The following is an 8,366-nucleotide window of genomic DNA, read 5'->3' as shown; positions in this document are numbered from 1 at the left end:
GTTTGCCAAAACGTTCACGGCCTCAGTAATCAAACATTGTGCATAGCAAGATAATCCGTTTGCATGTGTAGTATTCTGTGGAATCGAGTGCCCAAACAGAAAAACCCTTCACATTGCTGACTTTTTGATTTTTGAGTACAACTGCCAAAGAACCCAACACGGGACCAAAGAAAGTCGCGAGTGTCAGCACTTTGATAAAAAAGGTGAGAAATCCTATTAAATTCAGGTCGGAATTTTGTATCCGAGAGTCTTCGATCAAGGTAAAATTTCATTTGTCATTTATATGTATTTCGCATTATTTTCCATAAAATGTGTTCTATGTTGATACTTGTGGGTGTCTAAAAATGGTTTTACGTTATTAATTTTTCATATAATTTGGTTTTCATCTGACCTTTTGGAAAGGATCACTCCCAAAAAAACGAGGTACCACTGTATTATGTTATAAAAAGTCAGATTTTCCAAAGACAAAGCCAGTGAGGATGTTTATACCAACGTTCTCGGACAATGATAGCTTATTATTCGATTGCTCGTCAAACACATTTTTGGGTCAAATGACCACTGTCTTTCAGAAAACTAACAAGTTCTCTTGGCGTTGACTTGACTTGGCTCTAGTTTGTCTCGTCGTTGTACTGAACTGTAACCACTTGACTATAGAATGTGTAGATTAGTATCAGACATGTTTTGCATGCATAGAAATCAGCCAGGGTGCTGAAAAGAGAGCTTGTGTGTTTTGTCCAGGACATTTATATTCTTAACACTGAAATGATTAATGAACAGAGCGAGATTTGCATCCAATGAAATGATTAGTTACATGGTTTATTTAATATAAATGTAAACATTGTAATGCATTAATAAAAACCTTTTAGAAACAACATTGCTGTTATTGCCTTTTTGAAATAGCATTGCTGTTGTTTTTGTTATCTATCCATCCATCCATCTTCTTCCGCTTATCCGAGGTCGGGTCGCCGGGGCAGAATCCTAAGCAGGGAAGCACAGACTTCCCTCTCCCCAGCCACTTCGTCCAGCTCCTCCCGGGGGATCCGGTAAATTGAGAGCTTTGCCTTCCGGCTCAGCTCCTTCTTCACCACAACGGATCGATACAGCGTCCGCATTACTGAAGACGCCGCACCGATCCGCCTGTAGATCTCACGATCTACTCTTCCCTCACTCGTGAACCGATCCAGTGAGAACTGAAGATCTTGGCCGGATGAAGCCATCAGGACCACATCATCTGCAAAAAGCAGAGACCTAATCCTGCAGCCACCAAACCAGATACCCTCAACGCCCTGACTGCGCCTATAAATTATGTCCATAAAAGTTATGAACAGAATCGGTGACAAAGGGCAGCCTTGGCGGAGTCCAACCCTCACTGGAAACGGGTCCGACAATGCGGACTAAGCTCTGACACTGATCATACAGGGAGCGGACCGCCACAATCAGACAGTCCGTTACCCCATACTCTCTGAGCACTCCCCACAGAACTTCTCGGGGTACACGGTCAAATGCCTTCTCCAAGTCCACAAAGCACATGTAGACTGGTTGGGCAAACTCCCATGCACCCTCAAGGACCCTGCCGAGAGTATAGAACTGGTCCACAGTTCCACGACCAGGACGAAAACCACACTGTTCATCCTGAATCCGAGGTTTGACTCTCCGGCGTAGCCTTCTCTCCAGTACACCTGAATAGACCTTACCGGGAAGGCTGAGGAGTGTGATCCCACGATAGTTGGAACACACCCTCCGGTTCCCATTCTTAAAGAGAGGAACCACCACCCCGGTCTGCCAATCCAGAGGTACCGCCCCCGATGTCCATGCCATGTTGTTGTTATTACTCTGTTATTGGATTTTAAACTTTTATTTGAAATTACATCCATTTCCGAGGACCATATCGTGAAATAATCTCCACTTCCGCCCATGCATCTCATTGATTGAGCCTCCTCCATGATTGCACACGGTTTGTGACGCTCGGGTCGCATGACGGCGATTAGTGGCGTGTTCCCAAGATGCAGAAGATTGAGGTGGCAACGTGCAGGTAAAAGTATTTAATGTAGCTCAAAAATAAACAAAGATGAGTGCCACTGGGAAGGCACCGAGGCATAGGGAAGGCTATGCAAAAACAAAACTAAAACTTTCAGGTGCAAGGCAACAAAACGGAATGCTGGAATACAGCAAAAACTCACGGCAGGAGGAAAGGAGAATATCCATTCCAAATAAAGTCCCGACACAGAATGGTGGCTCACACTCAACTTAGATAGTCTTAATCACCAACAGAAAACAGGTGAGGGAAAAAGTGCGTGAAGGCATGTGTAAAGTAGTTGTGAAAAAACACCAACACAACAGGAAGTGCCGCCAAAACAAGAGTGCAGGACAGGAACAAGCACCAAACACAGAAGAACACCAACAAAACCCGACATAAAGGCACGGACTGGTGTAACCAGCCGTGACAGAATACCCCCCCCCAACGACAAAACGGATACCAGACGTTCTAGAAAACGAGAAGAAAAAAAATAATCCAAAGTCACGGGAGGGCGGAGGGAGGACAAGGCGGTGGTTGGTCGCCTGGCCACATGTCCTCGCAACCAGCGGGGAAGAGTCAGATGGTGGGACGGGCAACCACGGAACGGCCACATTCTATCTTACACGATTATGGTAAGATAGCGAAATTAGTTGCAGGGAAACAAGGCGGGACTCACTGATTCTGCATTAAGGGGAGTTTGTTTTGGTGTGATAATACTGTAGTAATTGCACTGTAAAAACTGTTGCCTAGATCTAACTCAATAAAAATAAGGCAACATTTTCCAAGCAATTTTTGTTAGTTTAGTCAACTAATTGGTATTTTGAGTAAGTAGAACTTAATAATATGCATTTCGATTTATGCAAAAAGATTAAGTTGCGTTTACAGAAAAAGCCAAGAAATTGAGTAAAATCAATGTAAAAAAACATCAGCATATTAAACACACAAGACTTAATTAAAATAAGTAACATTTAAATGAAAAAATAATTTTTGTACTCAATTTTATTAATTTTGACCAACTTACCCTTTCTTTGTTTTGAAAATGGAAACTGCTTAAAATAATTACTTATAATAATAATAAAAAAAATCAAGACATATCAAATTCCAACCTTTATTAAATCATTACCATATAAAAACAGTGGCAATGAGCTGGACAGTATGAACAGTCAACATCCATATTATACAAGAATGCATGACCTCAACTTTTTAAAGTGCTGTATAGAACACCTTCACAGTAGTTTTCTTTTTTTAACCGTATACATATTAAAACATTTTCACAAGCCATATCCAAACCTGTCAATAAGCTGGACAGTATTAACAGTCAAGAACATCAGTATTTAGTGCATAAAAGAATGCATGACCTCAGCATCTCAAGTTTTACTTAGAACATTCACAGTATAGTTTCTTGCTAAAACAATTTAATATTAAGATTATCTGTACTTCTGTAACAATTCACAAGCAGAACATCTTCACTGTAGTGTCTTTCAGTGTGTATATTTTGAAACATTTGAACTTAAAAAACTCACAGATCCCTCCTTCTGACCAGCTGGAGCTTCACAGTGGGGCAATTTAGTGTGTATAAAACATAAAAAAAACTTAATTTACACACCAGAAACGATGACCTGGAGCTTTGTATAAAACCTGAACAGGACAAACCCTTACAACATTCTGAAGAAATTCCACTCAATGAACAATGTATAATGATTTTGAACAGACACAAGAAAATAGCTGTTCAAAAGTGCAAGCTGACAGTCATGGCTCACTGCCTAAGCTAGAAGCTTGTTTTTGAGAGTCATGAATTTGGGGGTTGGTTTTGGGTGCAGTGTGTCAAGTCCCACAAAAAGTCTTTGAAACACCTCAAATGTTTTGGTAAATTTGGATGGACTCAAGATTAAGTGCATACGTCAACCCCAGAAGTAGGCAGCATGCTTTGGCCAGGTTTCCAAGATGAGTAAGGACTGGTACTCCCTCAATGATGATTCCTACTGCATTTGGCTCACGACAGATGTAGATGCTCATATTCTTCATTTCCAGGTCCTCATGAACAGTGGTCTCTGCAGTTCCCTTTGAGATACAAACACAGTCATTAAAAAAACAAACATCTAATTTCATATTTACAGTAATATAAGTTGTGTGATTTAATTCAGATGATTACTTTTGTGAAGACCATTTTGAAAACTTTTGAATTCTAATTTGAGATCTTGTACAGTAAACTTGGTACAATAGATGCATTTCCAGCCACATGTTTTTTATTGGCATTTCTAATTTGCATATAAAAAACCTGAATAGAACCACCAGAAATTAAAACAAACAGTAATATGTTTTTATATATATATATATATATATATATATGAGTAAATGTTTTAATGCTTGTTTAAGGGGAGTATTTTTTGTTTGCATTGTTTTTTAGGGCAAACAGAAACAAGACAGAAAGGCATCACTCTGTGGTGCTATGCTAATTGGCTATCCTGGGGCTCTTGCCAACTAGCTGCATGCTGGACCTCCACCTGACAACTGCTGGTTCAGTCAGTTCACATAAAAGTAAACCCAATTTAAGCTTGTACATCAGACTGATCCAAACCTGCTTTTAAACAATACTTACAGTAGTCAGAGATTAGCTCCTGTCCACTCTCTCCCATGTACTCTATGAGGCATCTCACAGTCACATCTCTCTTCTTCACTGCAGAGGCACTTGGGTCCTAGAGTTAAGAGAATAATAATAAATAAATGAATTTTGTTGGCAATTTTACTCCAAATCTGTGATACCGTTATTAGAGCATAATTACAGATTCAGTTTAAACTTTTAAACCACTTTTAACCCACCTGTGTCAGTTCCATCAACAAGTTCTTGATGCGCTGCAGTCACTCCTCCTTTTGCACTGAAGAGCTCCAGGAGTTTTGGAGTGTACCTGTCCAGTTGGGACATAAATGTTGATTCCAGTGGAACAGCAGTGCACCTTCGGAACGCTTCATTAATCTGTAAGACAGCAAATGTTGACCGTTACTGATATTAAGGGTATTCGTATACATTTTCAGGCAAAAAGTGAGTCTAGTATGTCATGTCCAAGTCACAATGGAAACTTGGTCAGGAAAAATAGAATGATAATAGAATAGAATAGAATAGAAGATGTTCTACGAGTCGGTGGTGGCAGGCGCCTTCTTGTACACCATGGCCTGCTGGGGCAGCGGGCTGAGCGCGAGGGACGCAAACAGACTGGACAAGTTGGTAGAGAAGGCCAGTAACGTGGTGGGAGTGGAGCTAGACTCTCTAGCGGTGGTGTCAGAGAGGAGAAGTCTAGCATCTTGACAGATGAATACATGAATGCAAGGCAAGGAATGGCTGTGTCCAAAGGTCCCATGGTGCAGTCTGTAATGCTTTAAAATGTCACTCTTGGTTGGTACAACAGTGCTGCACAACTTACAGGGCCATCCCATCTGTCATTGGAGAGAGAGAACAAAATAGACAAGTTATGGTTCATGTCTAACCTCTTGGATATATAAGCCTGATGAGAGCCCTTTTATATCTGTTTTTTTACACCCTAATATACTCATTTGCAGTATTTCCTATAGATTTTTTTGTAGCCCTGGTGGTCTAAGTTGGTAACCTAGCAACAGTAGGGGGTCCGGGGGCATGCCCCCACGGAAGAAAAATTTGAAAATTTACCCTTTAAATGGTGACTACTGGTGAGATTTTTTTGGGGGGTGGGGGGGGGGGGGGGGGGATGTTGAGATTGAGACTTACACAATTCTTACAAGAGTAGCGTTTTGCCTAGGAGTGTGCATGGACAGCAGGTCTGAGGGGGCTTCAGATAGCTCTGTCAAGTGTACCTAGCTAGCTGCTAGCAACTTTGAATGCAAGCTAGTTAAGCAGCTTTAATGTGGCTGCTTATAAACTGAAGAATAAAATATTAAACTACCACGCAAAGAAAATGCTAATTATAAACTTCACAGCTATAAACAATGTTTGGTTGAAGTTAATGAGCTGTTGGAGGTAAGAGCACATTCGAAATGGCGGTTGGCGGGAAAAGTAGTAAACTAAATATAACATTGAACCATGCTTTTGAAAATGTATACATTTAAATCCTGGCAAATACTGACTTTTAACAATATAAATTGTTACTTACATGAGTTCGGTAAAGTGTTTTCCTTTGGCTCCGTGAAGAAACGCGTCTGGGCTTGTTCTTCCACAGCTGCATGCAGGTGGGCGGGTCCTGACGTTTTAGGTCTGATATAAACCTTTGAACTGAGTTTTGCTAAATCAATTTATGTTGGAAGTCCAATAAAATTAATTTTATCACATAAAAAATTAAGTTACGAAAATATTCACACTTTTTACTTAGAGATAACTCAAAAACTCTAAAAATAAAAAGAAATTGATTTATTGGAATAAATATACTTTTAAAAATAAAGTATAATGGACAATACCACTGAAAGAGTTTTTACAGTGTGGTGTGATATGCATAAACTGAGAAAACGCTGGCGTTGATGTTCCAAGTGTGGTTTTTTTACACTTTTTTTAAGCTAATACACTCTTTACGGTACTTTTTTGATTATGTAGTCCAACAGCAAGCTGCACTCACCCCCGCGAAAGTGCTAACAGCAGCTTGGGGTTCCAGACGAAGCAAAAGCCATTCAGCTCTTGGATGTATCTTGTCAAACGAAAGCCCACATGTGGACTGCCATCTCCTCTTCTGTTGTGAATCATCTTGGCTGGTCTGACCGTCATCCACTGTTGTTGGTGGCAACTATCCTGGCTAATGCTAGCATCAGCTAACACAGGCAGCTCGAGCACCGGCATGTTCAGCAGTTCAATAGAACTACAGCGTCACCACACCAGCAAAGATCCCCACGGACACCTCAAACTCCCTCGTCGGACCTGTTACATCTATCGGGGGTCTAGCTGCAGGTTTAATCTGTCCTCACCTGGCGACCACAGCTCCATAACATCCCTGTGGTCAGCTGAACATCCCGTCGCGCAACACCTGTGCCACGCAATAAAAGAGGCTTGCTTCCCTAGGTATAATTACCTGAGCAAAGCCCGTACAAACAAACACCGTCTTAATGTAACAATAGCTATTATTTACCGTCCTCCAAAACCCCAACCAACATTTATTACAGATATACATAATATCACCATTTCATCCTACAAAAACATTTTGGTTATTGGTGATTTTAATACTTATATAGACTCTCCCTCCAATCGACTAGCCACAGAATTTAAAGAAGAATTTGACTGCCTCAACCTCACCCAACATGTCATTCTCTTCACCCACAATAAAGGCCATACCCTGGACCTAGTTATTACAGACTCCCCTACAGTCACTGAGCTCTACGTATTTGACACTGGTGTATCTGACCATCAGGCAGTTAGCATGAAACTCACCTACCATCTCCCTACACAAAACCAAAGCGTACAGTAACTTTCAGGACACTAAATAACATTTCAGTCATCAACTCCAGTTTCTTCTTCCACCTACAGCCGCCTCAGTCTCCAATTTTGTGGATTTTTGCAATAAAAGTCTATCCTTCATCATGGACTTTAATGCATCATTGAAAAAATGGACAACCTCCTTCTCCCGATCTTCCCCATGCTACACAGGGGAGTTGAGGCAAATGAAAAGGTCAGGCCGTGTCCTGGAGCGAGCCAGCGTAAGATCAGGTCTGAATGTTGGCCTACCGACAACATCAAAGATCTTACGCTAAAGCCCTTTCTGTGTCCAGGTCTTAACACTATTCCACAATAACCCAGGTAACTCCAAGCAGCTCTTCTCTACAGTCTACAGTCACATTCTCAAACCTCAGATCACTCGATACTACACTCATACGGACAATGATTGCAACAAGTTCCTTGAATTTTTCACCTCCAAAATTGACAATATCCGCTCATTTATCATACAAATGCATAGTCACATTCAAGACATCCCAGCAACTTTCAGCACACAACATTTCTCACATTTCATCCCTACAACGCAGCAGGAGGTCGAGTAGATCATCTGAAGAGCCAAACCATCCACATGCTCCCTTGATCCCCATCCCTTCTCCTCTGCTCAAAACACACAACCTTTCCATTACCCCTCTCAAGACAAAAATAATTAATCTTTCTCTCGAAACAGCCAATGTTTCTCCCTCCCTTAAAACTGCAACCTAAGACCCAATCCCTTTGTCAAATTACCGACCCTTTTCAAATCTCCCATTCATTTCCAAAACCCTAGGAAAAGTTGTTTCCATCCAGCTTCACAACCACCTGAAATCAAATCACCTTTATGAAAAATGTCAATCCAGTTTCTGCCTCTCCCACAGCACAGAAACAGCTCTCATCAGAGTTATTATGGATCTGCTGATGGCCTTTGAC

At 41.1% G+C, this 8,366-nt stretch overlaps 1 long non-coding RNA gene across 1 annotated transcript; it reads right to left on the bottom strand.

Moving 5' to 3' along the window:
* Window positions 1-3,111: 3,111 nt before the first annotated feature.
* On the bottom strand, window positions 3,112-6,350 carry LOC140679492 (uncharacterized). The gene is made up of 5 exons (XR_012050917.1): window positions 6,139-6,350; window positions 5,333-5,449; window positions 4,838-4,991; window positions 4,617-4,713; window positions 3,112-4,078 (listed from the first exon to the last, which is right to left on the bottom strand). It is a non-coding gene; the product is annotated as an uncharacterized lncRNA (long non-coding RNA).
* Between the last annotated feature and the right edge of the window lie 2,016 nt (window positions 6,351-8,366).

The sequence above is a fragment of the Nerophis lumbriciformis genome, linkage group LG16, assembly GCF_033978685.3.
Source record: "Nerophis lumbriciformis linkage group LG16, RoL_Nlum_v2.1, whole genome shotgun sequence".
NCBI lineage: Eukaryota > Metazoa > Chordata > Actinopteri > Syngnathiformes > Syngnathidae > Nerophis > Nerophis lumbriciformis.
The sequence above is the reverse complement of the archived record's forward strand: the minus strand, read 5'-3'. Positions and strand labels throughout refer to the sequence as shown.